Source organism: Pristiophorus japonicus, chromosome 23 (assembly GCF_044704955.1).
Source record: "Pristiophorus japonicus isolate sPriJap1 chromosome 23, sPriJap1.hap1, whole genome shotgun sequence".
Lineage (NCBI taxonomy): Eukaryota > Metazoa > Chordata > Chondrichthyes > Pristiophoridae > Pristiophorus > Pristiophorus japonicus.
Genome location: NC_091999.1, coordinates 49,851,122 through 49,878,933, shown reverse-complemented (window position 1 = coordinate 49,878,933; position 27,812 = coordinate 49,851,122). Strand labels below are relative to the sequence as shown.

General features: G+C 43.4%; 25 non-coding genes across 25 annotated transcripts; all 25 read left to right on the top strand.

Moving 5' to 3' along the window:
• The first annotated feature begins 1,496 nt into the window (after positions 1 to 1,496).
• On the top strand, positions 1,497 to 1,568 carry trnad-guc (transfer RNA aspartic acid (anticodon GUC)). Its single transcript has one exon. It is a non-coding gene; the product is annotated as a tRNA-Asp (tRNA).
• Positions 1,569 to 1,784: 216 nt separating this feature from the next.
• On the top strand, positions 1,785 to 1,866 carry trnas-uga (transfer RNA serine (anticodon UGA)). Its single transcript has one exon. It is a non-coding gene; the product is annotated as a tRNA-Ser (tRNA).
• Positions 1,867 to 3,448: 1,582 nt separating this feature from the next.
• Positions 3,449 to 3,520, top strand: trnad-guc (transfer RNA aspartic acid (anticodon GUC)). Its single transcript has one exon. It is a non-coding gene; the product is annotated as a tRNA-Asp (tRNA).
• A 216-nt stretch (positions 3,521 to 3,736) lies between these two features.
• On the top strand, positions 3,737 to 3,818 carry trnas-gga (transfer RNA serine (anticodon GGA)). Its single transcript has one exon. It is a non-coding gene; the product is annotated as a tRNA-Ser (tRNA).
• Positions 3,819 to 5,688: 1,870 nt separating this feature from the next.
• Positions 5,689 to 5,770, top strand: trnas-uga (transfer RNA serine (anticodon UGA)). Its single transcript has one exon. It is a non-coding gene; the product is annotated as a tRNA-Ser (tRNA).
• A 1,579-nt stretch (positions 5,771 to 7,349) lies between these two features.
• trnad-guc (transfer RNA aspartic acid (anticodon GUC)) lies at positions 7,350 to 7,421 on the top strand. Its single transcript has one exon. It is a non-coding gene; the product is annotated as a tRNA-Asp (tRNA).
• Positions 7,422 to 7,637: 216 nt separating this feature from the next.
• trnas-uga (transfer RNA serine (anticodon UGA)) lies at positions 7,638 to 7,719 on the top strand. The gene has a single exon. It is a non-coding gene; the product is annotated as a tRNA-Ser (tRNA).
• A 1,582-nt stretch (positions 7,720 to 9,301) lies between these two features.
• On the top strand, positions 9,302 to 9,373 carry trnad-guc (transfer RNA aspartic acid (anticodon GUC)). Its single transcript has one exon. It is a non-coding gene; the product is annotated as a tRNA-Asp (tRNA).
• A 216-nt stretch (positions 9,374 to 9,589) lies between these two features.
• On the top strand, positions 9,590 to 9,671 carry trnas-gga (transfer RNA serine (anticodon GGA)). Its single transcript has one exon. It is a non-coding gene; the product is annotated as a tRNA-Ser (tRNA).
• Positions 9,672 to 11,251: 1,580 nt separating this feature from the next.
• Positions 11,252 to 11,323, top strand: trnad-guc (transfer RNA aspartic acid (anticodon GUC)). Its single transcript has one exon. It is a non-coding gene; the product is annotated as a tRNA-Asp (tRNA).
• A 216-nt stretch (positions 11,324 to 11,539) lies between these two features.
• Positions 11,540 to 11,621, top strand: trnas-uga (transfer RNA serine (anticodon UGA)). The gene has a single exon. It is a non-coding gene; the product is annotated as a tRNA-Ser (tRNA).
• A 1,580-nt stretch (positions 11,622 to 13,201) lies between these two features.
• Positions 13,202 to 13,273, top strand: trnad-guc (transfer RNA aspartic acid (anticodon GUC)). The gene has a single exon. It is a non-coding gene; the product is annotated as a tRNA-Asp (tRNA).
• Positions 13,274 to 13,489: 216 nt separating this feature from the next.
• On the top strand, positions 13,490 to 13,571 carry trnas-aga (transfer RNA serine (anticodon AGA)). Its single transcript has one exon. It is a non-coding gene; the product is annotated as a tRNA-Ser (tRNA).
• A 1,870-nt stretch (positions 13,572 to 15,441) lies between these two features.
• Positions 15,442 to 15,523, top strand: trnas-uga (transfer RNA serine (anticodon UGA)). The gene has a single exon. It is a non-coding gene; the product is annotated as a tRNA-Ser (tRNA).
• A 1,579-nt stretch (positions 15,524 to 17,102) lies between these two features.
• trnad-guc (transfer RNA aspartic acid (anticodon GUC)) lies at positions 17,103 to 17,174 on the top strand. The gene has a single exon. It is a non-coding gene; the product is annotated as a tRNA-Asp (tRNA).
• A 216-nt stretch (positions 17,175 to 17,390) lies between these two features.
• Positions 17,391 to 17,472, top strand: trnas-uga (transfer RNA serine (anticodon UGA)). Its single transcript has one exon. It is a non-coding gene; the product is annotated as a tRNA-Ser (tRNA).
• Positions 17,473 to 19,054: 1,582 nt separating this feature from the next.
• trnad-guc (transfer RNA aspartic acid (anticodon GUC)) lies at positions 19,055 to 19,126 on the top strand. The gene has a single exon. It is a non-coding gene; the product is annotated as a tRNA-Asp (tRNA).
• A 217-nt stretch (positions 19,127 to 19,343) lies between these two features.
• Positions 19,344 to 19,425, top strand: trnas-aga (transfer RNA serine (anticodon AGA)). The gene has a single exon. It is a non-coding gene; the product is annotated as a tRNA-Ser (tRNA).
• Positions 19,426 to 21,005: 1,580 nt separating this feature from the next.
• On the top strand, positions 21,006 to 21,077 carry trnad-guc (transfer RNA aspartic acid (anticodon GUC)). Its single transcript has one exon. It is a non-coding gene; the product is annotated as a tRNA-Asp (tRNA).
• Positions 21,078 to 21,294: 217 nt separating this feature from the next.
• On the top strand, positions 21,295 to 21,376 carry trnas-aga (transfer RNA serine (anticodon AGA)). Its single transcript has one exon. It is a non-coding gene; the product is annotated as a tRNA-Ser (tRNA).
• Positions 21,377 to 22,958: 1,582 nt separating this feature from the next.
• trnad-guc (transfer RNA aspartic acid (anticodon GUC)) lies at positions 22,959 to 23,030 on the top strand. The gene has a single exon. It is a non-coding gene; the product is annotated as a tRNA-Asp (tRNA).
• A 217-nt stretch (positions 23,031 to 23,247) lies between these two features.
• On the top strand, positions 23,248 to 23,329 carry trnas-aga (transfer RNA serine (anticodon AGA)). The gene has a single exon. It is a non-coding gene; the product is annotated as a tRNA-Ser (tRNA).
• Positions 23,330 to 24,909: 1,580 nt separating this feature from the next.
• On the top strand, positions 24,910 to 24,981 carry trnad-guc (transfer RNA aspartic acid (anticodon GUC)). Its single transcript has one exon. It is a non-coding gene; the product is annotated as a tRNA-Asp (tRNA).
• A 217-nt stretch (positions 24,982 to 25,198) lies between these two features.
• Positions 25,199 to 25,280, top strand: trnas-aga (transfer RNA serine (anticodon AGA)). Its single transcript has one exon. It is a non-coding gene; the product is annotated as a tRNA-Ser (tRNA).
• Positions 25,281 to 27,134: 1,854 nt separating this feature from the next.
• Positions 27,135 to 27,216, top strand: trnas-aga (transfer RNA serine (anticodon AGA)). The gene has a single exon. It is a non-coding gene; the product is annotated as a tRNA-Ser (tRNA).
• Positions 27,217 to 27,812: the final 596 nt, after the last annotated feature.

Genomic DNA, 27,812 nt, shown 5'->3' with positions numbered 1-27,812 from the left:
ACCTTTCAACACTGACATTTGTTCTCATCTTTATTAATCTGCAATATTCACGATACATCCGATTAAAAAATCGCAACAATCAGTCAAAGTTGCGACAGTGATTCAGCCTGTCTATCCCTCGAGATGTCTAAGGCAGCTGTGCATGCCCGTTGGTGCGTGTAAATTTTTGGTTATGTGTGTCTCTGTGACTGTCTATCTCTATTTTTGTCTCTGTGTATGTGCAACTGTCTGTGGAAATCATCACCATGAATTTGGTATGTCCTGGAACTTATAAAAAAGATTGGGGAAAATAATACGGTTGTGAACTTTTGTATCGGCTTTGGTTCAGTGGCAGCATTCTTGATTGAATCAGGAGTTTGTGTGTTCAAGTCGCACTCCTTGGTCTTGAGCATATCATCTTGGCTAACACTCAAGTGCAGCACTTGGGGAATTTTGCAATGTTGAAGCTGTTGACTTTCGGATGAAATGTTAAATTGAAGCTCCGTCTGCACCCTCGGGTGGATATGAAAGGTCCCAGAGAATTACTCGAAACAGAGTAGGAGTGTTGCCCTCGTGTAAATATTACTAAAAATGTTCGTAAATGCTCACTAAAAGACAATGTGCCTGTGTTTGTATGTGGGGTTGGGGTTGAAGCCCAGTTTGTCACAAAGACAGAATCCAAGCTCTCGCAGGGCCAGGATAAACGAGTGGTTATGTCGTTGGCCTTAAACATCAAAGGGTTTCCACCGTGGGTTCTTCCCCACTCCTGGTTTCTATTTATTTTAACACAGATTTCCTCCCATTCTGATCAGTGATGTCCGATTTTCATTGGTTGAATCAACAATTTTCTGTAAATATGTGTCTCTCTGAACCGATAATGAAATGAAATTGTGAAATGTATCTGTGTCGCTCGGTCTCTGCCTCTCTCTCTCTCTCCACAGAGCTGTGTATGTGTTTGTATGTCTGAGTCTTTGTCTCTCTCAGTCTGACTCACTCTGTCTGTCCCTGTTTCTCCGTTTGTCTCAGTCTCTCAATCTGTCTCTTTCTCACGGTGCCCACGTCTGTTCCAATGGGATTCTCTCAGATTCTTTGTCTGACTGGCTCTCTCTTTCCCATCATTTCGGTCTGTCCATTTCTTTGCCTGTCTCTGTTAGTCCCTGCCTCTAACCTGAGAAGTATTTCCATCATTTTCTGTTTTAGTCTCTATCTCTTTCTCTCTATCTGTCTCTCTCCTTGTCACTGTCTTTATCATTGTCTTTCTCTCACTCTTTCCCTTTCTCTCTTAATAGATCAAACACACAAATCTCTGTCTCTGTATGTGTTTGCGTCTGTTTCTCACCCAATCTGCCTCTCCTTCTCAGACTCACACTTTCTGTCTCTCGTTGTCTCTATCTCGGTGTCTGTCTCTCCCTGTTTGTCGGTTTGTCTCTGTCTCTCAATGTGTCTGTCGACTTCTCATGGTGTCCAGTTCTGTTCACAGCTCGATTCCTGCTCCGACAGAGCAGCTATCCGTCAGTTCCTCGTTAGTATAGTGGTGAGTATCCCCGCCTGTCACGCGGGAGACCGGGGTTCAATTCCCCGACGGGGAGGCAGATGGTTCAAAATGTTGATTTTTACTTCTGTTTCTTGGTAGATACATATTAAAAATTCCAGAGCGAAATCGAACTGTCAAAATACAGGTAGAGGAGTTTGCCTCTTCCAGATTTTTAGCAAACGGAGACTTTTTCAGGATTCTTTGGCCGTCTGCTGCACAGAGATGGATGACTGAGTTTTTTCTGAGTAACGTTTAAAAAGTCAGAGACACAGTAGTCGTGGCCGAGTGGTTAAGGCGATGGACTTGAAATCCATTGGGATTTTCCCGCGCAGGTTCGAATCCTGCCGACTACGATTCTCAGCATTTTTCAATCCATTTCACAATTTAACCAGTTCTCGAACAAACTGATCATGTGATAATTGGAATAACGTCCCACACCTTTCAACACTGACATTTGTTCGCATTTTTATTAATCTGCAATATTCACGATACATCCGATTAAAAAATCGCAACAATCAGTCAAAATTGCGACAGTGATTCAGCCTGTCTATCCCTCGAGATGTCTAAGGCAGCTGTGCATGCCCGTTGGTGCGTGTAAATTTTTGGTTATGTGTGTCTCTGTGTCTGTCTATCTCTATTTTTGTCTCTGTGTATCTGCAACTGTCTGTGGAAATCATCACCATGAATTTGGTATGTCCTGGAACTTATAAAAAAGACTTGGGGAAAATAATACGGTTGTGAACTTTTGTATCGGCTTTGGTTCAGTGGCAGCATTCTCGACTGAATCAGGAGTTTGTGTGTTCAAGTCGCACTCCTTGGACTTGAGCATATCATCTTGGCTAACACTGAAGTGCAGCACTTGGGGAATTTTGCAATGTTGAAGCTGTTGACTTTCGGATGAAATGTTAAATTGAAGCTCCGTCTGCACCCTCGGGTGGATATGAAAGGTCCCAGAGCATTACTCGAAACAGAGTAGGAGAGTTGCCCCCGTGTAAATATTACTAAAAATGTTCGTAAATGCTCACTAAAAGACTATGTGCATGTGTTTGTATGTGGGGTTGGGGTTGAAGCCCAGTGTGTCACAGAGACAGAATCCAAACTCTCACAGGGCCAGGATAACCGAGTGGTTATGTCGTTGGCCTTAACTTCAAAGGGTTTTCCACCGTGGGTTCTTCCCCACTCCTGGTTTCTATTTATTTTAACACAAATTTCCTCCCATTCTGATCAGTGATGTATGATTTTCATCGGTTGAATCAACAATTTTCTGTAACTATGTGTCACTCTGAACCGATAATGAAATGAAATTGTGAAATGTATCTGTGTCGCTCGGTCTCTGCCTCTCTCTCTCTCTCTCCACAGAGCTGTGTATGTGTTTGTATGTCTGAGACTTTGTCTCTCTCAGTCTGACTCACTCTGTCTGTCCCTGTTTCTCCGTTTGTCTCAGTCTCTCAATCTGTCTCTTTCTCACGGTGCCCACGTCTGTTCCAATGGGATTCTCTCAGATTCTTTGTCTGACTGGCTCTCTCTTTCCCATCATTTCGGTCTGTCCATTTCTTTGCCTGTCTCTGTTAGTCCCTGCCTCTAACATGAGAAGTATTTCCATCATTTTCTGTTTTAGTCTCTATCTCTTTCTCTCTATCTGTCTCTCTCCTTGTCACTGTCTTTATCATTGTCTTTCTCTCACTCTTTCCCTTTCTCTCTTAATAGATCAAACACACAAATCTCTGTCTCTGTATGTGTTTGCGTCTTTTTCTCACCCAATCTGCCTCTCCTTCTCAGTCTCACACTTTCTGTCTCTCGTTGTCTCTATCTCGGTGTCTGTCTCTCCCTGTTTGTCGGTTTGTCTCTGTCTCTCAATGTGTCTGTCGACTTCTCATGGTGTCCAGTTCTGTTCACAGCTCGATTCCTGCTCCGACAGAGCAGCTATCCGTCAGTTCCTCGTTAGTATAGTGGTGAGTATCCCTGCCTGTCACGCGGGAGACCGGGGTTCAATTCCCCGACGGGGAGGCAGATGTTTCAAAATGTTGATTTTTACTTCTGTTTCTTGGTAGATACATATTAAAAATTCCAGAGCGAAATCGAACTGTGAAAATACAGGTAGAGGAATTTGCCTCTTCCAGATTTTTAGCAAACGGAGACTTTTTCAGGATTCTTTGGCCGTCTGCTGCACAGAGATGGATGACTGAGTTTTTTCTGAGTAACGTTTAAAAAGCCAGCAACACAGTAGTCGTGGCCGAGTGGTTAAGGCGATGGACTGGAAATCCATTGGGACTTTCCCGCTCAGGTTCGAATCCTGCCGACTACGATTCTCAGCATTTTTCATTCCATTTCACAATTTAACCAGTTCTCTACCAAACTGATTATGTGATAATTGGAATAACGTCCCACACCTTTCAACACTGACATTTGTTCTCATTTTTATTAATCTGCAATATTCACGATACATCCGATTAAAAAATCGCAACAATCAGTCAAAGTTGCGACAGTGATTCAGCTTGTCTATCCCTCGAGATGTCTGAGGCATCTGTGCATGCGCGTTGGTGCGTGTAAATTTTTGGTTATGTGTGTCTCTGTGTCTGTCTATCTCTATTTTTGTCTCTGTGTATGTGCAACTGTCTGTGGAAATCATCACCATGAATTTGGTATGTCCTGGAACTTATAAAAAAGACTTGGGGAAAATAATACGGTTGTGAACTTTTGTATCGGCTTTGGTTCAGTGGCAGCATTCTCGACTGAATCAGGAGTTTGTGTGTTCAAGTCGCACTCCTTGGACTTGAGCATATCATCTTGGCTAACACTCAAGTGCAGCACTTGGGGAATTTTGCAATGTTGAAGCTGTTGACTTTCGGATGAAATGTTAAATTGAAGCTCCGTCTGCACCCTCGGGTGGATATGAAAGGTCCCAGAGCATTACTCGAAACAGAGTAGGAGAGTTGCCCCCGTGTAAATATTACTAAAAATGTTCGTAAATGCTCACTAAAAGACTATGTGCATGTGTTTGTATGTGGGGTTGGGGTTGAAGCCCAGTTTGTCACAGAGACAGAATCCAAACTCTCACAGGGCCAGGATAACCGAGTGGTTATGTCGTTGGCCTTAACTTCAAAGGGTTTTCCACCGTGGGTTCTTCCCCACTCCTGGTTTCTATTTATTTTAACACAAATTTCCTCCCATTCTGATCAGTGATGTCCGATTTTCATCGGTTGAATCAACAATTTTCTGTAACTATGTGTCACTCTGAACCGATAATGAAATGAAATTGTGAAATGTATCTGTGTCGCTCGGTCTCTGCCTCTCTCTCTCTCTCTCCACAGAGCTGTGTATGTGTTTGTATGTCTGAGTCTTTGTCTCTCTCAGTCTGACTCACTCTGTCTGTCCCTGTTTCTCCGTTTGTCTCAGTCTCTCAATCTGTCTCTTTCTCACGGTGCCCACGTCTGTTCCAATGGGATTCTCTCAGATTCTTTGTCTGACTGGCTCTCTCTTTCCCATCATTTCGGTCTGTCCATTTCTTTGCCTGTCTCTGTTAGTCCCTGCCTCTAACATGAGAAGTATTTCCATCATTTTCTGTTTTAGTCTCTATCTCTTTCTCTCTATCTGTCTCTCTCCTTGTCACTGTCTTTATCATTGTCTTTCTCTCACTCTTTCCCTTTCTCTCTTAATAGATCAAACACACAAATCTCTGTCTCTGTATGTGTTTGAGTCTTTTTCTCACCCAATCTGCCTCTCCTTCTCAGTCTCACACTTTCTGTCTCTCGTTGTCTCTATCTCGGTGTCTGTCTCTCCCTGTTTGTCGGTTTGTCTCTGTCTCTCAATGTGTCTGTCGACTTCTCATGGTGTCCAGTTCTGTTCACAGCTCGATTCCGGCTCCGACAGATCAGCTATCCGTCAGTTCCTCATTAGTATAGTGGTGATTATCCCCGCCTGTCACGCGGGATACCGGGGCTCAATTCCCCGACGGGGAGGCAGATGTTTCAAAATGTTGATTTTTACTTCTGTTTCTTGGTAGATACATATTAAAAATTCCATAGCGAAATCGAACTGTGAAAATACAGGTAGAGGAGTTTGCCTCTTCCAGATTTTTAGCAAACGGAGACTTTTTCAGGATTCTTTGGCCGTCTGCTGCACAGAGATGGATGACTGAGTTTTTTCTGAGTAACGTTTAAAAAGTCAGCGACACAGTAGTCGTGGCCGAGTGGTTAAGGCGATGGACTTGAAATCCATTGGGATTTTCCCGCGCAGGTTCGAATCCTGCCGACTACGATTCTCAGCATTTTTCATTCCATTTCACAATTTAACCAGTTCTCGAACAAACTGATCATATGATAATTGGAATAACGTCCCACACCTTTCAACACTGACATTTGTTCTCATCTTTATTAATCTGCAATATTCACGATACATCCGATTAAAAAATCGCAACAATCAGTCAAAGTTGCGACAGTGATTCAGCCTGTCTATCCCTCGAGATGTCTAAGGCAGCTGTGCATGCCCGTTGGTGCGTGTAAATTTTTGGTTATGTGTGTCTCTGCGTCTGTCTATCTCTATTTTTGTCTCTGTGTATGTGCAACTGTCTGTGGAAATCATCACCATGAATTTGGTATGTCCTGGAACTTATAAAAAAGATTGGGGAAAATAATACGGTTGTGAACTTTTGTATCGGCTTTGGTTCAGTGGCAGCATTCTCGATTGAATCAGGAGTTTGTGTGTTCAAGTCGCACTCCTTGGTCTTGAGCATATCATCTTGGCTAACACTCAAGTGCAGCACTTGGGGAATTTTGCAATGTTGAAGCTGTTGACTTTCGGATGAAATGTTAAATTGAAGCTCCGTCTGCACCCTCGGGTGGATATGAAAGGTCCCAGAGAATTACTCGAAACAGAGTAGGAGTGTTGCCCTCGTGTAAATATTACTAAAAATGTTCGTAAATGCTCACTAAAAGACAATGTGCCTGTGTTTGTATGTGGGGTTGGGGTTGAAGCCCAGTTTGTCACAAAGACAGAATCCAAGCTCTCGCAGGGCCAGGATAAACGAGTGGTTATGTCGTTGGCCTTAAACATCAAAGGGTTTCCACCGTGGGTTCTTCCCCACTCCTGGTTTCTATTTATTTTAACACAGATTTCCTCCCATTCTGATCAGTGATGTCCGATTTTCATTGGTTGAATCAACAATTTTCTGTAAATATGTGTCTCTCTGAACCGATAATGAAATGAAATTGTGAAATGTATCTGTGTCGCTCGGTCTCTGCCTCTCTCTCTCTCTCCACAGAGCTGTGTATGTGTTTGTATGTCTGAGTCTTTGTCTCTCTCAGTCTGACTCACTCTGTCTGTCCCTGTTTCTCCGTTTGTCTCAGTCTCTCAATCTGTCTCTTTCTCACGGTGCCCACGTCTGTTCCAATGGGATTCTCTCAGATTCTTTGTCTGACTGGCTCTCTCTTTCCCATCATTTCGGTCTGTCCATTTCTTTGCCTGTCTCTGTTAGTCCCTGCCTCTAACCTGAGAAGTATTTCCATCATTTTCTGTTTTAGTCTCTATCTCTTTCTCTCTATCTGTCTCTCTCCTTGTCACTGTCTTTATCATTGTCTTTCTCTCACTCTTTCCCTTTCTCTCTTAATAGATCAAACACACAAATCTCTGTCTCTGTATGTGTTTGCGTCTTTTTCTCACCCAATCTGCCTCTCCTTCTCAGACTCACACTTTCTGTCTCTCGTTGTCTCTATCTCGGTGTCTGTCTCTCCCTGTTTGTCGGTTTGTCTCTGTCTCTCAATGTGTCTGTCGACTTCTCATGGTGTCCAGTTCTGTTCACAGCTCGATTCCTGCTCCGACAGAGCAGCTATCCGTCAGTTCCTCGTTAGTATAGTGGTGAGTATCCCCGCCTGTCACGCGGGAGACCGGGGTTCAATTCCCCGACGGGGAGGCAGATGGTTCAAAATGTTGATTTTTACTTCTGTTTCTTGGTAGATACATATTAAAAATTCCAGAGCGAAATCGAACTGTCAAAATACAGGTAGAGGAGTTTGCCTCTTCCAGATTTTTAGCAAACGGAGACTTTTTCAGGATTCTTTGGCCGTCTGCTGCACAGAGATGGATGACTGAGTTTTTTCTGAGTAACGTTTAAAAAGTCAGAGACACAGTAGTCGTGGCCGAGTGGTTAAGGCGATGGACTTGAAATCCATTGGGATTTTCCCGCGCAGGTTCGAATCCTGCCGCCTACGATTCTCAGCATTTTTCAATCCATTTCACAATTTAACCAGTTCTCGAACAAACTGATCATGTGATAATTGGAATAACGTCCCACACCTTTCAACACTGACATTTGTTCGCATTTTTATTAATCTGCAATATTCACGATACATCCGATTAAAAAATCGCAACAATCAGTCAAAATTGCGACAGTGATTCAGCCTGTCTATCCCTCGAGATGTCTAAGGCAGCTGTGCATGCCCGTTGGTGCGTGTAAATTTTTGGTTATGTGTGTCTCTGTGTCTGTCTATCTCTATTTTTGTCTCTGTGTATCTGCAACTGTCTGTGGAAATCATCACCATGAATTTGGTATGTCCTGGAACTTATAAAAAAGACTTGGGGAAAATAATACGGTTGTGAACTTTTGTATCGGCTTTGGTTCAGTGGCAGCATTCTCGACTGAATCAGGAGTTTGTGTGTTCAAGTCGCACTCCTTGGACTTGAGCATATCATCTTGGCTAACACTGAAGTGCAGCACTTGGGGAATTTTGCAATGTTGAAGCTGTTGACTTTCGGATGAAATGTTAAATTGAAGCTCCGTCTGCACCCTCGGGTGGATATGAAAGGTCCCAGAGCATTACTCGAAACAGAGTAGGAGAGTTGCCCCCGTGTAAATATTACTAAAAATGTTCGTAAATGCTCACTAAAAGACTATGTGCATGTGTTTGTATGTGGGGTTGGGGTTGAAGCCCAGTGTGTCACAGAGACAGAATCCAAACTCTCACAGGGCCAGGATAACCGAGTGGTTATGTCGTTGGCCTTAACTTCAAAGGGTTTTCCACCGTGGGTTCTTCCCCACTCCTGGTTTCTATTTATTTTAACACAAATTTCCTCCCATTCTGATCAGTGATGTCCGATTTTCATCGGTTGAATCAACAATTTTCTGTAACTATGTGTCACTCTGAACCGATAATGAAATGAAATTGTGAAATGTATCTGTGTCGCTCGGTCTCTGCCTCTCTCTCTCTCTCTCCACAGAGCTGTGTATGTGTTTGTATGTCTGAGACTTTGTCTCTCTCAGTCTGACTCACTCTGTCTGTCCCTGTTTCTCCGTTTGTCTCAGTCTCTCAATCTGTCTCTTTCTCACGGTGCCCACGTCTGTTCCAATGGGATTCTCTCAGATTCTTTGTCTGACTGGCTCTCTCTTTCCCATCATTTCGGTCTGTCCATTTCTTTGCCTGTCTCTGTTAGTCCCTGCCTCTAACATGAGAAGTATTTCCATCATTTTCTGTTTTAGTCTCTATCTCTTTCTCTCTATCTGTCTCTCTCCTTGTCACTGTCTTTATCATTGTCTTTCTCTCACTCTTTCCCTTTCTCTCTTAATAGATCAAACACACAAATCTCTGTCTCTGTATGTGTTTGCGTCTTTTTCTCACCCAATCTGCCTCTCCTTCTCAGTCTCACACTTTCTGTCTCTCGTTGTCTCTATCTCGGTGTCTGTCTCTCCCTGTTTGTCGGTTTGTCTCTGTCTCTCAATGTGTCTGTCGACTTCTCATGGTGTCCAGTTCTGTTCACAGCTCGATTCCTGCTCCGACAGAGCAGCTATCCGTCAGTTCCTCGTTAGTATAGTGGTGAGTATCCCTGCCTGTCACGCGGGAGACCGGGGTTCAATTCCCCGACGGGGAGGCAGATGTTTCAAAATGTTGATTTTTACTTCTGTTTCTTGGTAGATACATATTAAAAATTCCAGAGCGAAATCGAACTGTGAAAATACAGGTAGAGGAATTTGCCTCTTCCAGATTTTTAGCAAACGGAGACTTTTTCAGGATTTTTTGGCCGTCTGCTGCACAGAGATGGATGACTGAGTTTTTTCTGAGTAACGTTTAAAAAGCCAGCAACACAGTAGTCGTGGCCGAGTGGTTAAGGCGATGGACTGGAAATCCATTGGGACTTTCCCGCTCAGGTTCGAATCCTGCCGACTACGATTCTCAGCATTTTTCATTCCATTTCACAATTTAACCAGTTCTCTACCAAACTGATTATGTGATAATTGGAATAACGTCCCACACCTTTCAACACTGACATTTGTTCGCATTTTTATTAATCTGCAATATTCATGATACATCCGATTAAAAAATCGCAACAATCAGTCAAAATTGCGACAGTGATTCAGCCTGTCTATCCCTCGAGATGTCTAAGGCAGCTGTGCATGCCCGTTGGTGCGTGTAAATTTTTGGTTATGTGTGTCTCTGTGTCTGTCTATCTCTATTTTTGTCTCTGTGTATGTGCAACTGTCTGTGGAAATCATCACCATGAATTTGGTATGTCCTGGAACTTATAAAAAAGACTTGGGGAAAATAATACGGTTGTGAACTTTTGTATCGGCTTTGGTTCAGTGGCAGCATTCTCGACTGAATCAGGAGTTTGTGTGTTCAAGTCGCACTCCTTGGACTTGAGCATATCATCTTGGCTAACACTCAAGTGCAGCACTTGGGGAATTTTGCAATGTTGAAGCTGTTGACTTTCGGATGAAATGTTAAATTGAAGCTCCGTCTGCACCCTCGGGTGGATATGAAAGGTCCCAGAGCATTACTCGAAACAGAGTAGGAGAGTTGCCCCCGTGTAAATATTACTAAAAATGTTCGTAAATGCTCACTAAAAGACTATGTGCATGTGTTTGTATGTGGGGTTGGGGTTGAAGCCCAGTGTGTCACAGAGACAGAATCCAAACTCTCACAGGGCCAGGATAACCGAGTGGTTATGTCGTTGGCCTTAACTTCAAAGGGTTTTCCACCGTGGGTTCTTCCCCACTCCTGGTTTCTATTTATTTTAACACAAATTTCCTCCCATTCTGATCAGTGATGTCCGATTTTCATCGGTTGAATCAACAATTTTCTGTAACTATGTGTCACTCTGAACCGATAATGAAATGAAATTGTGAAATGTATCTGTGTCGCTCGGTCTCTGCCTCTCTCTCTCTCTCCACAGAGCTGTGTATGTGTTTGTATGTCTGAGTCTTTGTCTCTCTCAGTCTGACTCACTCTGTCTGTCCCTGTTTCTCCATTTGTCTCAGTCTCTCAATCTGTCTCTTTCTCACGGTGCCCACGTCTGTTCCAATGGGATTCTCTCAGATTCTTTGTCTGACTGGCTCTCTCTTTCCCATCATTTCGGTCTGTCCATTTCTTTGCCTGTCTCTGTTAGTCCCTGCCTCTAACCTGAGAAGTATTTCCATCATTTTCTGTTTTAGTCTCTATCTCTTTCTCTCTATCTGTCTCTCTCCTTGTCACTGTCTTTATCATTGTCTTTCTCTCACTCTTTCCCTTTCTCTCTTAATAGATCAAACACACAAATCTCTGTCTCTGTATGTGTTTGCGTCTTTTTCTCACCCAATCTGCCTCTCCTTCTCAGACTCACACTTTCTGTCTCTCGTTGTCTCTATCTCGGTGTCTGTCTCTCCCTGTTTGTCGGTTTGTCTCTGTCTCTCAATGTGTCTGTCGACTTCTCATGGTGTCCAGTTCTGTTCACAGCTCGATTCCTGCTCCGACAGAGCAGCTATCCGTCAGTTCCTCGTTAGTATAGTGGTGAGTATCCCCGCCTGTCACGCGGGAGACCGGGGTTCAATTCCCCGACGGGGAGGCAGATGTTTCAAAATGTTGATTTTTACTTCTGTTTCTTGGTAGATACATATTAAAAATTCCAGAGCGAAATCGAACTGTCAAAATACAGGTAGAGGAGTTTGCCTCTTCCAGATTTTTAGCAAACGGAGACTTTTTCAGGATTCTTTGGCCGTCTGCTGCACAGAGATGGATGACTGAGTTTTTTCTGAGTAACGTTTAAAAAGTCAGAGACACAGTAGTCGTGGCCGAGTGGTTAAGGCGATGGACTTGAAATCCATTGGGATTTTCCCGCGCAGGTTCGAATCCTGCCGACTACGATTCTCAGCATTTTTCATTCCATTTCACAATTTAACCAGTTCTCGAACAAACTGATCATGTGATAATTGGAATAACGTCCCACACCTTTCAACACTGACATTTGTTCGCATTTTTATTAATCTGCAATATTCATGATACATCCGATTAAAAAATCGCAACAATCAGTCAAAATTGCGACAGTGATTCAGCCTGTCTATCCCTCGAGATGTCTAAGGCAGCTGTGCATGCCCGTTGGTGCGTGTAAATTTTTGGTTATGTGTGTCTCTGTGTCTGTCTATCTCTATTTTTGTCTCTGTGTATGTGCAACTGTCTGTGGAAATCATCACCATGAATTTGGTATGTCCTGGAACTTATAAAAAAGACTTGGGGAAAATAATACGGTTGTGAACTTTTGTATCGGCTTTGGTTCAGTGGCAGCATTCTCGACTGAATCAGGAGTTTGTGTGTTCAAGTCGCACTCCTTGGACTTGAGCATATCATCTTGGCTAACACTCAAGTGCAGCACTTGGGGAATTTTGCAATGTTGAAGCTGTTGACTTTCGGATGAAATGTTAAATTGAAGCTCCGTCTGCACCCTCGGGTGGATATGAAAGGTCCCAGAGCATTACTCGAAACAGAGTAGGAGAGTTGCCCCCGTGTAAATATTACTAAAAATGTTCGTAAATGCTCACTAAAAGACTATGTGCATGTGTTTGTATGTGGGGTTGGGGTTGAAGCCCAGTGTGTCACAGAGACAGAATCCAAACTCTCACAGGGCCAGGATAACCGAGTTGTTATGTCGTTGGCCTTAACTTCAAAGGGTTTTCCACCGTGGGTTCTTCCCCACTCCTGGTTTCTATTTATTTTAACACAAATTTCCTCCCATTCTGATCAGTGATGTCCGATTTTCATCGGTTGAATCAACAATTTTCTGTAACTATGTGTCACTCTGAACCGATAATGAAATGAAATTGTGAAATGTATCTGTGTCGCTCGGTCTCTGCCTCTCTCTCTCTCTACACAGAGCTGTGTATGTGTTTGTATGTCTGAGACTTTGTCTCTCTCAGTCTGACTCACTCTGTCTGTCCCTGTTTCTCCGTTTGTCTCAGTCTCTCAATCTGTCTCTTTCTCACGGTGCCCACGTCTGTTCCAATGGGATTCTCTCAGATTCTTTGTCTGACTGGCTCTCTCTTTCCCATCATTTCGGTCTGTCCATTTCTTTGCCTGACTCTGTTAGTCCCTGCCTCTAACCTGAGAAGTATTTCCATCATTTTCTGTTTTAATCTCTATCTCTTTCTCTCTATCTGTCTCTCTCCTTGTCACTGTCTTTATCATTGTCTTTCTCTCACTCTTTCCCTTTCTCTCTTAATAGATCAAACACACAAATCTCTGTCTCTGTATGTGTTTGAGTCTTTTTCTCACCCAATCTGCCTCTCCTTCTCAGTCTCACACTTTCTGTCTCTCGTTGTCTCTATCTCGGTGTCTGTCTCTCCCTGTTTGTCGGTTTGTCTCTGTCTCTCAATGTGTCTGTCGACTTCTCATGGTGTCCAGTTCTGTTCACAGCTCGATTCCGGCTCCGACAGAGCAGCTATCCGTCAGTTCCTCGTTAGTATAGTGGTGAGTATCCCCGCCTGTCACGCGGGAGACCGGGGTTCAATTCCCCGACGGGGAGGCAGATGTTTCAAAATGTTGATTTTTACTTCTGTTTCTTGGTAGATACATATTAAAAATTCCAGAGCGAAATCGAACTGTGAAAATACAGGTAGAGGAGTTTGCCTCTTCCAGATTTTTAGCAAACGGAGACTTTTTCAGGATTCTTTGGCCGTCTGCTGCACAGAGATGGATGACTGAGTTTTTTCTGAGTAACGTTTAAAAAGCCAGCGACACAGTAGTCGTGGCCGAGTGGTTAAGGCGATGGACTAGAAATCCATTGGGATTTTCCCGCGCAGGTTCGAATCCTGCCGACTACGATTCTCAGCATTTTTCATTCCATTTCACAATTTAACCAGTTCTCCACCAAACTGATCATGTGATAATTGGAATAACGTCCCACACCTTTGAACACTGACATTTGTTCTCATTTTTATTAATCTGCAATATTCACGATACATCCGATTAAAAAATCGCAACAATGAGTCAAAGTTGCGACAGTGATTCAGCTTGTCTATCCCTCGAGATGTCTGAGGCATCTGTGCATGCGCGTTGGTGCGTGTAAATTTTTGGTTATGTGTGTCTCTGTGTCTGTCTATCTCTATTTTTGTCTCTGTGTATGTGCAACTGTCTGTGGAAATCATCACCATGAATTTGGTATGTCCTGGAACTTATAAAAAAGACTTGGGGAAAATAATACGGTTGTGAACTTTTGTATCGGCTTTGGTTCAGTGGCAGCATTCTCGACTGAATCAGGAGTTTGTGTGTTCAAGTCGCACTCCTTGGACTTGAGCATATCATCTTGGCTAACACTCAAGTGCAGCACTTGGGGAATTTTGCAATGTTGAAGCTGTTGACTTTCGGATGAAATGTTAAATTGAAGCTCCGTCTGCACCCTCGGGTGGATATGAAAGGTCCCAGAGCATTACTCGAAACAGAGTAGGAGAGTTGCCCCCGTGTAAATATTACTAAAAATGTTCGTAAATGCTCACTAAAAGACTATGTGCATGTGTTTGTATGTGGGGTTGGGGTTGAAGCCCAGTTTGTCACAGAGACAGAATCCAAACTCTCACAGGGCCAGGATAACCGAGTGGTTATGTCGTTGGCCTTAACTTCAAAGGGTTTTCCACCGTGGGTTCTTCCCCACTCCTGGTTTCTATTTATTTTAACACAAATTTCCTCCCATTCTGATCAGTGATGTCCGATTTTCATCGGTTGAATCAACAATTTTCTGTAACTATGTGTCACTCTGAACCGATAATGAAATGAAATTGTGAAATGTATCTGTGTCGCTCGGTCTCTGCCTCTCTCTCTCTCTCTCCACAGAGCTGTGTATGTGTTTGTATGTCTGAGTCTTTGTCTCTCTCAGTCTGACTCACTCTGTCTGTCCCTGTTTCTCCGTTTGTCTCAGTCTCTCAATCTGTCTCTTTCTCACGGTGCCCACGTCTGTTCCAATGGGATTCTCTCAGATTCTTTGTCTGACTGGCTCTCTCTTTCCCATCATTTCGGTCTGTCCATTTCTTTGCCTGTCTCTGTTAGTCCCTGCCTCTAACATGAGAAGTATTTCCATCATTTTCTGTTTTAGTCTCTATCTCTTTCTCTCTATCTGTCTCTCTCCTTGTCACTGTCTTTATCATTGTCTTTCTCTCACTCTTTCCCTTTCTCTCTTAATAGATCAAACACACAAATCTCTGTCTCTGTATGTGTTTGAGTCTTTTTCTCACCCAATCTGCCTCTCCTTCTCAGTCTCACACTTTCTGTCTCTCGTTGTCTCTATCTCGGTGTCTGTCTCTCCCTGTTTGTCGGTTTGTCTCTGTCTCTCAATGTGTCTGTCGACTTCTCATGGTGTCCAGTTCTGTTCACAGCTCGATTCCGGCTCCGACAGATCAGCTATCCGTCAGTTCCTCATTAGTATAGTGGTGATTATCCCCGCCTGTCACGCGGGATACCGGGGCTCAATTCCCCGACGGGGAGGCAGATGTTTCAAAATGTTGATTTTTACTTCTGTTTCTTGGTAGATACATATTAAAAATTCCATAGCGAAATCGAACTGTGAAAATACAGGTAGAGGAGTTTGCCTCTTCCAGATTTTTAGCAAACGGAGACTTTTTCAGGATTCTTTGGCCGTCTGCTGCACAGAGATGGATGACTGAGTTTTTTCTGAGTAACGTTTAAAAAGTCAGCGACACAGTAGTCGTGGCCGAGTGGTTAAGGCGATGGACTTGAAATCCATTGGGATTTTCCCGCGCAGGTTCGAATCCTGCCGACTACGATTCTCAGCATTTTTCATTCCATTTCACAATTTAACCAGTTCTCGAACAAACTGATCATATGATAATTGGAATAACGTCCCACACCTTTCAACACTGACATTTGTTCTCATCTTTATTAATCTGCAATATTCACGATACATCCGATTAAAAAATCGCAACAATCAGTCAAAGTTGCGACAGTGATTCAGCCTGTCTATCCCTCGAGATGTCTAAGGCAGCTGTGCATGCCCGTTGGTGCGTGTAAATTTTTGGTTATGTGTGTCTCTGTGTCTGTCTATCTCTATTTTTGTCTCTGTGTATGTGCAACTGTCTGTGGAAATCATCACCATGAATTTGGTATGTCCTGGAACTTATAAAAAAGATTGGGGAAAATAATACGGTTGTGAACTTTTGTATCGGCTTTGGTTCAGTGGCAGCATTCTCGATTGAATCAGGAGTTTGTGTGTTCAAGTCGCACTCCTTGGTCTTGAGCATATCATCTTGGCTAACACTCAAGTGCAGCACTTGGGGAATTTTGCAATGTTGAAGCTGTTGACTTTCGGATGAAATGTTAAATTGAAGCTCCGTCTGCACCCTCGGGTGGATATGAAAGGTCCCAGAGAATTACTCGAAACAGAGTAGGAGTGTTGCCCTCGTGTAAATATTACTAAAAATGTTCGTAAATGCTCACTAAAAGACAATGTGCCTGTGTTTGTATGTGGGGTTGGGGTTGAAGCCCAGTTTGTCACAAAGACAGAATCCAAGCTCTCGCAGGGCCAGGATAAACGAGTGGTTATGTCGTTGGCCTTAAACATCAAAGGGTTTCCACCGTGGGTTCTTCCCCACTCCTGGTTTCTATTTATTTTAACACAGATTTCCTCCCATTCTGATCAGTGATGTCCGATTTTCATTGGTTGAATCAACAATTTTCTGTAAATATGTGTCTCTCTGAACCGATAATGAAATGAAATTGTGAAATGTATCTGTGTCGCTCGGTCTCTGCCTCTCTCTCTCTCTCCACAGAGCTGTGTATGTGTTTGTATGTCTGAGTCTTTGTCTCTCTCAGTCTGACTCACTCTGTCTGTCCCTGTTTCTCCGTTTGTCTCAGTCTCTCAATCTGTCTCTTTCTCACGGTGCCCACGTCTGTTCCAATGGGATTCTCTCAGATTCTTTGTCTGACTGGCTCTCTCTTTCCCATCATTTCGGTCTGTCCATTTCTTTGCCTGTCTCTGTTAGTCCCTGCCTCTAACCTGAGAAGTATTTCCATCATTTTCTGTTTTAGTCTCTATCTCTTTCTCTCTATCTGTCTCTCTCCTTGTCACTGTCTTTATCATTGTCTTTCTCTCACTCTTTCCCTTTCTCTCTTAATAGATCAAACACACAAATCTCTGTCTCTGTATGTGTTTGCGTCTTTTTCTCACCCAATCTGCCTCTCCTTCTCAGACTCACACTTTCTGTCTCTCGTTGTCTCTATCTCGGTGTCTGTCTCTCCCTGTTTGTCGGTTTGTCTCTGTCTCTCAATGTGTCTGTCGACTTCTCATGGTGTCCAGTTCTGTTCACAGCTCGATTCCTGCTCCGACAGAGCAGCTATCCGTCAGTTCCTCGTTAGTATAGTGGTGAGTATCCCCGCCTGTCACGCGGGAGACCGGGGTTCAATTCCCCGACGGGGAGGCAGATGTTTCAAAATGTTGATTTTTACTTCTGTTTCTTGGTAGATACATATTAAAAATTCCAGAGCGAAATCGAACTGTCAAAATACAGGTAGAGGAGTTTGCCTCTTCCAGATTTTTAGCAAACGGAGACTTTTTCAGGATTCTTTGGCCGTCTGCTGCACAGAGATGGATGACTGAGTTTTTTCTGAGTAACGTTTAAAAAGTCAGAGACACAGTAGTCGTGGCCGAGTGGTTAAGGCGATGGACTTGAAATCCATTGGGATTTTCCCGCGCAGGTTCGAATCCTGCCGACTACGATTCTCAGCATTTTTCATTCCATTTCACAATTTAACCAGTTCTCGAACAAACTGATCATGTGATAATTGGAATAACGTCCCACACCTTTCAACACTGACATTTGTTCTCATTTTTATTAATCTTCAATATTCACGATACATCCGATTAAAAAATCGCAACAATCAGTCAAAGTTGCGACAGTGATTCAGCCTGTCTATCCCTCGAGATGTCTAAGGCAGCTGTGCATGTCCGTTGGTGCGTGTAAATTTTTGGTTATGTGTGTCTCTGTGTCTGTCTATCTCTATTTTTGTCTCTGTGTATGTGCAACTGTCTGTGGAAATCATCACCATGAATTTGGTATGTCCTGGAACTTATAAAAAAGACTTGGGGAAAATAATACGGTTGTGAACTTTTGTATCGGCTTTGGTTCAGTGGCAGCATTCTCGACTGAATCAGGAGTTTGTGTGTTCAAGTCGCACTCCTTGGACTTGAGCATATCATCTTGGCTAACACTCAATTGCAGCACTTGGGGAATTTTGCAATGTTGAAGCTGTTGACTTTCGGATGAAATGTTAAATTGAAGCTCCGTCTGCACCCTCGGGTGGATATGAAAGGTCCCAGAGCATTACTCGAAACAGAGTATGAGAGTTCCCCCCGTGTAAATATTACTAAAAATGTTCGTAAATGCTCACTAAAAGACTATGTGCATGTGTTTGTATGTGGGGTTGGGGTTGAAGCCCAGTTTGTCACAAAGACAGAATCCAAACTCTCACAGGGCCAGGATAACCGAGTGGTTATGTCGTTGGCCTTAACTTCAAAGGCTTTTCCACCGTGGGTTCTTCCCCACTCCTGGTTTCTATTTATTTTAACACAAATTTCCTCCCATTCTGATCAGTGATGTCCGATTTTCATCGGTTGAATCAACAATTTTCTGTAACTATGTGTCACTCTGAACCGATAATGAAATGAAATTGTGAAATGTATCTGTGTCGCTCGGTCTCTCCCTCTCTCTCTCTCTCTACACAGAGCTGTGTATGTGTTTGTATGTCTGAGTCTTTGTCTCTCTCAGTCTGACTCACTCTGTCTGTCCCTGTTTCTCCGTTTGTCTCAGTCTCTCAATCTGTCTCTTTCTCACGGTGCCCACGTCTGTTCCAATGGGATTCTCTCAGATTCTTTGTCTGACTGGCTCTCTCTTTCCCATCATTTCGGTCTGTCCATTTCTTTGCCTGTCTCTGTTAGTCCCTGCCTCTAACCTGAGAAGTATTTCCATCATTTTCTGTTTTAGTCTCTATCTCTTTCTCTCTATCTGTCTCTCTCCTTGTCACTGTCTTTATCATTGTCTTTCTCTCACTCTTTCCCTTTCTCTCTTAATAGATCAAACGCACAAATCTCTGTCTCTGTATGTGTTTGAGTCTTTTTCTCACCCAATCTGCCTCTCCTTCTCAGTCTCACACTTTCTGTCTCTCGTTGTCTCTATCTCGGTGTCTGTCTCTCCCTGTTTGTCGGTTTGTCTCTGTCTCTCAATGTGTCTGTCGACTTCTCATGGTGTCCAGTTCTGTTCACAGCTCGATTCCTGCTCCGACAGAGCAGCTATCCGTCAGTTCCTCGTTAGTATAGTGGTGAGTATCCCCGCCTGTCACGCGGGAGACCGGGGTTCAATTCCCTGACGGGGAGGCAGATGTTTCAAAATGTTGATTTTTACTTCTGTTTCTTGGTAGATACATATTAAAAATTCCACAGCGAAATCCGAACTGTGAAAATACAGGGAGAGGAGTTTGCCTCTTCCAGATTTTTAGCTGACGGAGACCTTTTCAGGATTCTTTGGCCGTCTGCTGCACAGAGATGGATGACTGAGTTTTTTCTGAGTAACGTTTAAAAAGCCAGCGACACAGTAGTCGTGGCCGAGTGGTTAAGGCGATGGACTAGAAATCCATTGGGATTTTCCCGCGCAAGTTCGAATCCTGCCGACTACGATTCTCAGCATTTTTCATTCCATTTCACAATTTAACCAGTTCTCGAACAAACTGATCATGTGATAATTGGAATAACGTCCGACACCTTTCAACACTGACATTTGTTCTCATTTTTATTAATCTGCAATATTCACGATACATCCGATTAAAAAATCGCAACAATCAGTCAAAGTTGCGACAGTGATTCAGCCTGTCTATCCCTCGAGATGTCTAAGGCAGCTGTGCATGCCCGTTGGTGCGTGTAAATTTTTGGTTATGTGTGTCTCTGTGTCTGTCTATCTCTATTTTTGTCTCTGTGTATGTGCAACTGTCTGTGGAAATCATCACCATGAATTTGGTATGTCCTGGAACTTATAAAAAGGACTTGGGGAAAATAATACGGTTGTGAACTTTTGTATCGGCTTTGGTTCAGTGGCAGCATTCTCGACTGAATCAGGAGTTTGTGTGTTCAAGTCGCACTCCTTGGACTTGAGCATATCATCTTGGCTAACACTCAAGTGCAGCACTTGGGGAATTTTGCAATCTTGAAGCTGTTGACTTTCGGATGAAATGTTAAATTGAAGCTCCGTCTGCACCCTCGGGTGGATATGAAAGGTCCCAGAGCATTACTCGAAACAGAGTAGGAGAGTTGCCCCCGTGTAAATATTACTAAAAATGTTCGTAAATGCTCACTAAAAGACAATGTGCATGTGTTTGTATGTGGGGTTGGGGTTGAAGCCCAGTTTGTCACAAAGACAGAATCCAAGCTCTCACAGGGCCAGGATAAACGAGTGGTTATGTCGTTGGCCTTAAACTTCAAAGGGTTTCCACCGTAGGTTCTTCCCCACTCCTGGTTTCTATTTATTTTAACACAGATTTCCTCCCATTCTGATCAGTGATGTCCGATTTTCATCGGTTGAATCAACAATTTTCTGTAATTATGTGTCACTCTGAACCGATAATGAAATGAAATTGTGAAATGTATCTGTGTCGCTCGGTCTCTGCCTCTCTCTCTCTCTCCACAGAGCTGTGTATGTGTTTGTATGTCTGAGTCTTTGTCTCTCTCAGTCTGACTCACTCTGTCTGTCCCTGTTTCTCCGTTTGTCTCAGTCTCTCAATCTGTCTCTTTCTCACGGTGCCCACGTCTGTTCCAATGGGATTCTCTCAGATTCTTTTTCTGACTGGCTCTCTCTTTCCCATCATTTCGGTCTGTCCATTTCTTTGCCTGTCTCTGTTAGTCCCTGCCTCTAACCTGAGAAGTATTTCCATCATTTTCTGTTTTAGTCTCTATCTCTTTCTCTCTATCTGTCTCTCTCCTTGTCACTGTCTTTATCATTGTCTTTCTCTCACTCTTTCCCTTTCTCTCTTAATAGATCAAACACACAAATCTCTGTCGCTGTATGTGTTTGCGTCTTTTTCTCACCCAATCTGCCTCTCCTTCTCAGTCTCACACTTTCTGTCTCTCGTTGTCTCTATCTCGGTGTCTGTCTCTCCCTGTTTGTCGGTTTGTCTCTGTCTCTCAATGTGTCTGTCGACTTCTCATGGTGTCCAGTTCTGTTCACAGCTCGATTCCTGCTCCGACAGAGCAGCTATCCGTCAGTTCCTCGTTAGTATAGTGGTGAGTATCCCCGCCTGTCACGCGGGAGACCGGGGTTCAATTCCCCGACGGGGAGACAGATGTTTCAAAATGTTGATTTTTACTTCTGTTTCTTGGTACATACATATTAAAAATTCCAGAGCGAAATCCGAACTGTGAAAATACAGGGAGAGGAGTTTGCCTCTTCCAGATTTTTAGCTGACGGAGACCTTTTCAGGATTCTTTGGCCGTCTGCTGCACAGAGATGGATTACTGAGTTTTTTCTGAGTAACGTTTAAAAAGCAGGCGACACAGTAGTCGTGGCCGAGTGGTTAAGGCGATGGACTAGAAATCCATTGGGATTTTCCCGCGCAGGTTCGAATCCTGCCGACTACGATTCGCAGCATTTTTCATTTCATTTCACAATTTAAACAGTTCTCGAATAAACTGATCATGTGATAATTGGAATAACGTCCCACACCTTTCAAAACTGACATTTGTTCTCATTTTTATTAATCTGCAATATTCACGATACATCCGATTAAAAAATCGCGACAATCAGTCAAAGTTGCGACAGTGATTCAGCCTGTCTATCCCTCGAGATGTCTAAGGCATCTGTGCATGCCCGTTGGTGCGTGTAAATTTTTGGTTATGTGTGTCTCTGTGTCTGTCTATCTCTATTTTTGTCTCTGTGTATGTGCAACTGTCTGTGGAAATCATCACCATGAATTTGGTATGTCTTGGAACTTATAAAAAAGACTTGGGGAAAATAATACGGTTGTGAACTTTTGTATCGGCTTTGGTTCAGTGGCAGCATTCTCGACTGAATCAGGAGTTTGTGTGTTCAAGTCGCACTCCTTCGACTTGAGCATATCATCTTGGCTAACACTCAAGTGCAGCACTTGGGGAATTTTGCAATGTTGAAGCTGTTGACTTTCGGATGAAATGTTAAATTGAAGCTCCGTCTGCACCCTCGGGTGGATATGAAAGGTCCCAGAGCATTACTCGAAACAGAGTATGAGAGTTCCCCCCGTGTAAATATTACTAAAAATGTTCGTAAATGCTCACTAAAAGACTATGTGCATGTGTTTGTATGTGGGGTTGGGGTTGAAGCCCAGTTTGTCACAAAGACAGAATCCAAACTCTCACAGGGCCAGGATAACCGAGTGGTTATGTCGTTGGCCTTAACTTCAAAGGCTTTTCCACCGTGGGTTCTTCCCCACTCCTGGTTTCTATTTATTTTAACACAAATTTCCTCCCATTCTGATCAGTGATGTCCGATTTTCATCGGTTGAATCAACAATTTTCTGTAACTATGTGTCACTCTGAACCGATAATGAAATGAAATTGTGAAATGTATCTGTGTCGCTCGGTCTCTCCCTCTCTCTCTCTCTCTACACAGAGCTGTGTATGTGTTTGTATGTCTGAGTCTTTGTCTCTCTCAGTCTGACTCACTCTGTCTGTCCCTGTTTCTCCGTTTGTCTCAGTCTCTCAATCTGTCTCTTTCTCACGGTGCCCACGTCTGTTCCAATGGGATTCTCTCAGATTCTTTGTCTGACTGGCTCTCTCTTTCCCATCATTTCGGTCTGTCCATTTCTTTGCCTGTCTCTGTTAGTCCCTGCCTCTAACCTGAGAAGTATTTCCATCATTTTCTGTTTTAGTCTCTATCTCTTTCTCTCTATCTGTCTCTCTCCTTGTCACTGTCTTTATCATTGTCTTTCTCTCACTCTTTCCCTTTCTCTCTTAATAGATCAAACGCACAAATCTCTGTCTCTGTATGTGTTTGAGTCTTTTTCTCACCCAATCTGCCTCTCCTTCTCAGTCTCACACTTTCTGTCTCTCGTTGTCTCTATCTCGGTGTCTGTCTCTCCCTGTTTGTCGGTTTGTCTCTGTCTCTCAATGTGTCTGTCGACTTCTCATGGTGTCCAGTTCTGTTCACAGCTCGATTCCTGCTCCGACAGAGCAGCTATCCGTCAGTTCCTCGTTAGTATAGTGGTGAGTATCCCCGCCTGTCACGCGGGAGACCGGGGTTCAATTCCCTGACGGGGAGGCAGATGTTTCAAAATGTTGATTTTTACTTCTGTTTCTTGGTAGATACATATTAAAAATTCCACAGCGAAATCCGAACTGTGAAAATACAGGGAGAGGAGTTTGCCTCTTCCAGATTTTTAGCTGACGGAGACCTTTTCAGGATTCTTTGGCCGTCTGCTGCACAGAGATGGATGACTGAGTTTTTTCTGAGTAACGTTTAAAAAGCCAGCGACACAGTAGTCGTGGCCGAGTGGTTAAGGCGATGGACTAGAAATCCATTGGGATTTTCCCGCGCAAGTTCGAATCCTGCCGACTACGATTCTCAGCATTTTTCATTCCATTTCACAATTTAACCAGTTCTCGAACAAACTGATCATGTGATAATTGGAATAACGTCCGACACCTTTCAACACTGACATTTGTTCTCATTTTTATTAATCTGCAATATTCACGATACATCCGATTAAAAAATCGCAACAATCAGTCAAAGTTGCGACAGTGATTCAGCCTGTCTATCCCTCGAGATGTCTAAGGCAGCTGTGCATGCCCGTTGGTGCGTGTAAATTTTTGGTTATGTGTGTCTCTGTGTCTGTCTATCTCTATTTTTGTCTCTGTGTATGTGCAACTGTCTGTGGAAATCATCACCATGAATTTGGTATGTCCTGGAACTTATAAAAAGGACTTGGGGAAAATAATACGGTTGTGAACTTTTGTATCGGCTTTGGTTCAGTGGCAGCATTCTCGACTGAATCAGGAGTTTGTGTGTTCAAGTCGCACTCCTTGGACTTGAGCATATCATCTTGGCTAACACTCAAGTGCAGCACTTGGGGAATTTTGCAATCTTGAAGCTGTTGACTTTCGGATGAAATGTTAAATTGAAGCTCCGTCTGCACCCTCGGGTGGATATGAAAGGTCCCAGAGCATTACTCGAAACAGAGTAGGAGAGTTGCCCCCGTGTAAATATTACTAAAAATGTTCGTAAATGCTCACTAAAAGACAATGTGCATGTGTTTGTATGTGGGGTTGGGGTTGAAGCCCAGTTTGTCACAAAGACAGAATCCAAGCTCTCACAGGGCCAGGATAAACGAGTGGTTATGTCGTTGGCCTTAAACTTCAAAGGGTTTCCACCGTAGGTTCTTCCCCACTCCTGGTTTCTATTTATTTTAACACAGATTTCCTCCCATTCTGATCAGTGATGTCCGATTTTCATCGGTTGAATCAACAATTTTCTGTAATTATGTGTCACTCTGAACCGATAATGAAATGAAATTGTGAAATGTATCTGTGTCGCTCGGTCTCTGCCTCTCTCTCTCTCTCCACAGAGCTGTGTATGTGTTTGTATGTCTGAGTCTTTGTCTCTCTCAGTCTGACTCACTCTGTCTGTCCCTGTTTCTCCGTTTGTCTCAGTCTCTCAATCTGTCTCTTTCTCACGGTGCCCACGTCTGTTCCAATGGGATTCTCTCAGATTCTTTTTCTGACTGGCTCTCTCTTTCCCATCATTTCGGTCTGTCCATTTCTTTGCCTGTCTCTGTTAGTCCCTGCCTCTAACCTGAGAAGTATTTCCATCATTTTCTGTTTTAGTCTCTATCTCTTTCTCTCTATCTGTCTCTCTCCTTGTCACTGTCTTTATCATTGTCTTTCTCTCACTCTTTCCCTTTCTCTCTTAATAGATCAAACACACAAATCTCTGTCGCTGTATGTGTTTGCGTCTTTTTCTCACCCAATCTGCCTCTCCTTCTCAGTCTCACACTTTCTGTCTCTCGTTGTCTCTATCTCGGTGTCTGTCTCTCCCTGTTTGTCGGTTTGTCTCTGTCTCTCAATGTGTCTGTCGACTTCTCATGGTGTCCAGTTCTGTTCACAGCTCGATTCCTGCTCCGACAGAGCAGCTATCCGTCAGTTCCTCGTTAGTATAGTGGTGAGTATCCCCGCCTGTCACGCGGGAGACCGGGGTTCAATTCCCCGACGGGGAGACAGATGTTTCAAAATGTTGATTTTTACTTCTGTTTCTTGGTACATACATATTAAAAATTCCAGAGCGAAATCCGAACTGTGAAAATACAGGGAGAGGAGTTTGCCTCTTCCAGATTTTTAGCTGACGGAGACCTTTTCAGGATTCTTTGGCCGTCTGCTGCACAGAGATGGATTACTGAGTTTTTTCTGAGTAACGTTTAAAAAGCAGGCGACACAGTAGTCGTGGCCGAGTGGTTAAGGCGATGGACTAGAAATCCATTGGGATTTTCCCGCGCAGGTTCGAATCCTGCCGACTACGATTCGCAGCATTTTTCATTTCATTTCACAATTTAAACAGTTCTCGAATAAACTGATCATGTGATAATTGGAATAACGTCCCACACCTTTCAAAACTGACATTTGTTCTCATTTTTATTAATCTGCAATATTCACGATACATCCGATTAAAAAATCGCGACAATCAGTCAAAGTTGCGACAGTGATTCAGCCTGTCTATCCCTCGAGATGTCTAAGGCATCTGTGCATGCCCGTTGGTGCGTGTAAATTTTTGGTTATGTGTGTCTCTGTGTCTGTCTATCTCTATTTTTGTCTCTGTGTATGTGCAACTGTCTGTGGAAATCATCACCATGAATTTGGTATGTCTTGGAACTTATAAAAAAGACTTGGGGAAAATAATACGGTTGTGAACTTTTGTATCGGCTTTGGTTCAGTGGCAGCATTCTCGACTGAATCAGGAGTTTGTGTGTTCAAGTCGCACTCCTTCGACTTGAGCATATCATCTTGGCTAACACTCAAGTGCAGCACTTGGGGAATTTTGCAATGTTGAAGCTGTTGACTTTCGGATGAAATGTTAAATTGAAGCTCCCTCTGCACCCTCGGGTGGATATGAAAGGTCCCAGAGCATTACTCGAAACAGAGTAGGAGAGTTGCCCCCGTGTCAATATTCCTCAAAATGTTCGTAAATGCTCACTAAATACTATGTGCATGTGTTTGTATGTGGGGTTGGGGTTGAAGCCCAGTTTGCTACAGAGACACAAACCAAACTCTCACAGGGCCAGGATAGCCGAGTGGTTAAGGCGTTGGTCTGAAACTTCAAAGGGTTTTTCCAGCGTGGGTTCTTCCCCACTCATGGTATCTATTTAATTTAACACGGATTTCCTCCCATTCTGATCAGTGATATCCGATTTTCATCGGTTGAATCAACAATTTTCTGTAACTATGTTACACTCTGAACCGATAATTAAATGAAATTGTGAAATGTATCTGTGTCGCTCGGTCTCTGCCTCTCTCTTCACAGAGGTTTGTATGTTTGAGTCTTTGTCTCTCTCAGTCTGACTCACTCTGTCTGTCCCTGTTTCTCCGTTTGTCTCAGTCTCTCAATCTGTCTCTTTCTCCCTTTGCCCACGTCTGTTCCAATCGGATTCTCTCAGATTCTTTTTCTGACTGGCTCTCTCTTTCCCATCATTTCGGTCTGTCCATGTCTTTGCCTGTCTCTGTTAGTCCCTGCCTCTAACCTGAGAAGTATTTCCATCATTTTCTGTTTTAGTCTCTATCTCTTTCTCTCTATCTGTCTCTCTCCTTGTCACTGTCTTTATCATTGTCTTTCTCTCACTCTTTCCCTCTCTCTCTTAATAGATCACACACACATCTCTGTCTCTGTATGTGTTGGAGTCTTTTTCTCATCCATTCTGCCTCTCCTTCTCAGTCTCACACTTTCTGTCTCTCGTTGTCTCTATCTCGGTGTCTGTCTCTCCCTGTTTGTCGGTTTGTCTCTGTTTCTCAATGTGTCTGTCGACTTCTCATGGTGTCCAGTTCTGTTCACAGCTCGATTCCTGCTCCGACAGAATACTTGCCCGTCAGTTCCTCGTTAGTAAAGTGGTGAATATCCCTGCCTGTCACGCGGTGAGACCGGGGTTCAATTCCCCGACAGGGCGGCAGTTGTTTCAAAATGTTGAATTTTACATTTGTTTCTTGGTAGAGATACATATTAAAAATTCCAGAGCGACATCGAACTGTGAAAATACAGGCAGAGGAGTTTGCCTCTTCCAGATTTTGAGCTAACGGAGACTTTTTCAGGATTCTTTGGCCGTCTGCTGCACAGAGATGAATGACTGAGTTTTTTCTGAGTAACGTTTAAAAAGCCAGCGACACAGTAGTCGTGGCCGAGTGGTTAAGGCGATGGACTAGAAATCCATCGGGATCTTCCCGCGCAGGTTCGAATCCTGCCGACTACGATTCTCAGCATTTTTCATTCCATTTCACAATTTAACCAGTTCTCTGCCAAACTGATCATGAGATAAATGGAATAACGTCCCAAACCTTTCAACACTGACATTTGTTTCTCATTTTTATTAATCTGCAATATTCACGATACATCAGTTTAAAAAAATCGCAAAAATCCGTCAACGTTGCGACAGTGATTCAGCCTGTCTATCCCGCGAGATGTCTGAGGCATCTGTGCATGCCCGTTGGTGCGTGTAAATTTTTGGTTACGTGTGTGTGTCTCTGTGTCTGTCTATCTCTATTTTTGTCTATGTATATGCGCAACTGTCTGTGGAAATCATCACCATGAATTTGGTATGTCCTGGAACTTATAAAAAAGACTTGGGGAAAATAATACGGTTGTGAACTTTTGTATCGGCTTTGGTTCAGTGGCAGCATTCTCGACTGAATCAGGAGTTTGTGTGTTCAAGTCGCACTCCTTGGACTTGAGCATATCATCTTGGCTAACACTCAAGTGCAGCACTTGGGGAATTTTGCAATGTTGAAGCTGTTGACTTTCGGATGAAATGTTAAATTGAAGCTCCGTCTGCACCCTCGGGTGGATATG